General features: G+C 42.7%; 1 pseudogene; it reads right to left on the bottom strand.

The window, feature by feature from the left end:
• Nucleotides 1-1,686: 1,686 nt before the first annotated feature.
• On the bottom strand, nt 1,687-1,905 carry LOC143403599 (SS18-like protein 2 pseudogene; annotated as a pseudogene).
• Nucleotides 1,906-3,604: the final 1,699 nt, after the last annotated feature.

Raw genomic sequence — 3,604 nt, 5'->3', positions numbered from 1 at the left:
TCATCATCAACTCCACCTTGAACTTCTGCAGCAGTACCTTAAACTTGTGGAGCTGACACCATATAATTTACTGGTTCATTTTAGTTTGCCTTGTGTTATTCTTGTTTTGTTCTCTGGATGTTTTGCGTGCAATTGGAATAGCTTTCCTTAGCCTTGCGATTCTGGTGTAATTATTCCACCACTGTCTCCCTTAATTACGAGGCTGTTGTCTTTCAACTCTTAGGTCCACGTGTCAGTATCATTTATTCTAAGCTTCCTCCAATCCTTTTTTTTTGGAAGGAAATGGAGCACAAAAGCATAAATAAAGAAAATAGCTGTTTCATGTGCATTCCTGTTGTATCTCCAACTGGATTGGGAGCACTTTGAAGACTGGTCGTGCATCTGCCTTTGTTTGCTCATGGCCCTCAACACCTACAGGGGTACCTAGGTGTGTTCCACAAACCTTGTTTCACAAATATTTGAATTGACTGAGGAAGGCAGGAGCTAGCATGTATTGGCTACTCACACCCTGCCAGATCCTCAATATTTCAAACAATATTTCAGTTCATCCATACAAGAAACAAGATAGAGAGTTAGGATAAAAAGAGAAATGAGTCTCAAAGAAAATGCTCATGAGCATTGAAAAGAATAAAAGTGATCAGGAAGCATTGTAATTCCTGAGCAACATGTCCTTGGCCGGGGCCCTTGTAAACTGAGGGAGATGGACAGGTGCAGGGAAAACTGGTGTAAAATCACATGGCTCCAACTTCAGTCCAGCCTTGAACTACTGACCTGCTATAAATATTAGAGCCCCAAACCAAGGGGCTCTAATACACACCAAGAGTGTGTATCTACTTCCTAAATAAACCTGTCTGTGCCTTTGTCTGAGAGGTGCTGAAGTTCTTTTCCATCACACATGCCAGGAACCCCACTGGTCCTGAATCGAGTTCCCCTTCCTCTCTGGGAACTCCATGGGCCCCTCTTTGGAGATGTTTCTTCTCCCATCTCTTTTCCCATGATATTATTATTCCTGTTTTGTTTTTTATTTTTTGTGTGTGATAAAGAAAATGACAAATCCTTTATTATCAGATGACACTAGATAATACTAAAGAATCACTATTAATTTTGTCGGCAACATATAACAGTAGTATTGTTACATACCTTATGGCTATTAAGTCCTTACAATTTTTGAGGGAACCAATTATAACACTTGTTACATGGAAACACCTAGACCTTCATATTGTTCTGTTGTGGAAAAGCAAGCTTTATTTCAAAGTAAGAAAGAGAAGAGCGGTCAGGGGAAACACATTTACAAACTGGATGGGACACACAGACACTGTATCCATTTGGCCTTTAAAGACTAGGCAGAAGTCTCAGCAATTCCTGCTGATCCTCCAGTACCTACTCAGTTTCCCTCTTCAGGCTAAAACTAAAGAGTAGTCTTGAAGAGCCCTTGATGTCTTTGTCACCCAAACACACTCCCATTTCAGGAAAGAGGACACCTGGGTCTACTTTCTGGGGAATCTGATTAATTGTTAAAATAAATATTTACATTGAGAATATAGTTAAGCTAGTAGCTTTCTGCAAATTTTCACATTTTAAAAAGAACCACAGAGGTTTCATGTTTTAAGCAGGTGAATTGGTAAAGATCCTGTCTGTATTTTATAGGAGATAGATTACATTCAATTACTCCTTACAACTGAAAGATCATTCCATGGCTTTTGAAGAACTGAATGGGCTGGCATCTGTGATGGTAGCGAAATAAATGAGATTCCTATGTAACACACGCTGGTACTGGACACACTTGTTCTGATAATCCACCATGCAGCAGGTCAGCTGGTCATTCTCCTCCAGAAGCTGCTGGATCCTCTCTTGATTGACTTCTGCCTTGCCCCTCATCCAGTCAGGTACAAAGCCCACCAACATCGTGGGTATGCCCAGGTCTGCACCCCGCCTCAGAAAAAGACACCCACCGTGCAGTCAGACTTCCTGTTTTATTATGTTCCCAATTTGCACAAGGTTTTCCCAGTTTTAGCACTTGAAGTCCTGAATCCCAGACAACCCAAGCTGGCTGCTCACTCCACATTTCAGAGATGAGGGCACTGAGTCTCAAAGAGATTTCTCCAACTTGAGGACTTGGATTCAAACCCAAGTCTGTCTAGAGTGTGGGATTATTAAGAGGACAGATTGGAGTAGAGCAGAATAAGGAAGTAGAATTGTCCAGGGCACCTGGTAAAAGGCTCTGGCACATCCCCAATACAGTTGCAGTACAAAGAGAAAAGAAAGGCCTGTGGAAGATATTGGGATGGTTCCAGAGCTGTAGCTGGCAGGCCCAGGGCAGGTTTGGGGACTAATCCAGGGGGATAGTGCCCCAAGGCAAGCAGCCAAACTCCAGAGGAGTCTTCTCACTCCAGACAGGCCCCCCCGAACCTCTTGCTGCGCTACCCATGATGTGTCCGCCCACTGATTGTATATGTCAAACTTGATTCAAGCTGACTGCATCCAAAGACACTCAATTTTCCATTTACAGAGTAACAAATGAGTAATTCGGACCTGATCGTTGCTCCCTGCTTACTACTCACGTGTCAAATATTTATAGAAACTAAGACAGCCCTAAGTCCACAGCTGATGATAGGGCGGCCATTGGCTCCCCCTCGCCATCCTTCTTCCCTCTGGCAGAGAATCACCCAGGCTTGAAGGAGACCAGCTGAAGGCTCGACACTGAGTGAGAAAGATCTCGCTCCCTGCCTGCAACAAAGAAATGCTCTCAGAGGCTCTCTAGGTATCTTGCCGGTCCTTCATTTTCGCCTGTTCAAGTTCTCTATTTCCGAATCTCTAAGTCTCTCACACACAAAGAATGGAGCCCCGTGGTCCCAAAGACCTGAGAGATGTGGCTTCCACACTTGTCCCCAGCACAGCTGCTGACATTTCCAGACAATAGGATGATCTACTCGATGGCTTTCCTCAGGCTCAGGGACGTCCAGGGCTGACCGTGTCAGGGCCTGGAGTTCAGTTGATCCCAGGTCCAGGGAGCTCTCCTCTGGGCCGTGTGTGGAGCCTGGAGCTCAAATTGCTGCTCATGAGATATGCAGCTACTCACAGATTTAAAGGCACTTATGAAGCAAGAAATATACACACCACCATCATGGTTTATGTTGCTGATGTGATTAAAAACCAGTGTTAGGTCCTCCAAACGACCCAGGATGATAATAATACGGAGCAACACAAAGGCATCCTCACCAGTCATCAATTCAGCAAAATATTTCAACAAAACACAGGGTAAACTAATTTATTATGGCCCTATGTGGAAAACACCAGAGAATTCATATTCCTACAATTGTTTGTGATCCAACATTTTTTCCAGATTCCTTTTTTAAAACTTTCTTATCTAAACACAAAAAAATTTTAAATGATCCAGGATATCTTATACACTCCAGGGTTTATTAGGTAAACAATCCTGTGATTCTCCATCTCAAGCTATATCAGGTGCTGATTCTTACAGTCTACAGCTGCTTTGACAGACTTTCATAAATCAGATTTGTCTACAGTCATATAATTCTGATTACATTTATATTTCTTATTGTAAGTGAAATTAATATCAAGTGAAAGCTTTCAGTTTTTAAAA

The sequence above is a fragment of the Callospermophilus lateralis genome, chromosome 7, assembly GCF_048772815.1.
Source record: "Callospermophilus lateralis isolate mCalLat2 chromosome 7, mCalLat2.hap1, whole genome shotgun sequence".
Classification (NCBI taxonomy): domain Eukaryota; kingdom Metazoa; phylum Chordata; class Mammalia; order Rodentia; family Sciuridae; genus Callospermophilus; species Callospermophilus lateralis.
This window is presented reverse-complemented; position numbering and strand designations above follow the sequence as displayed.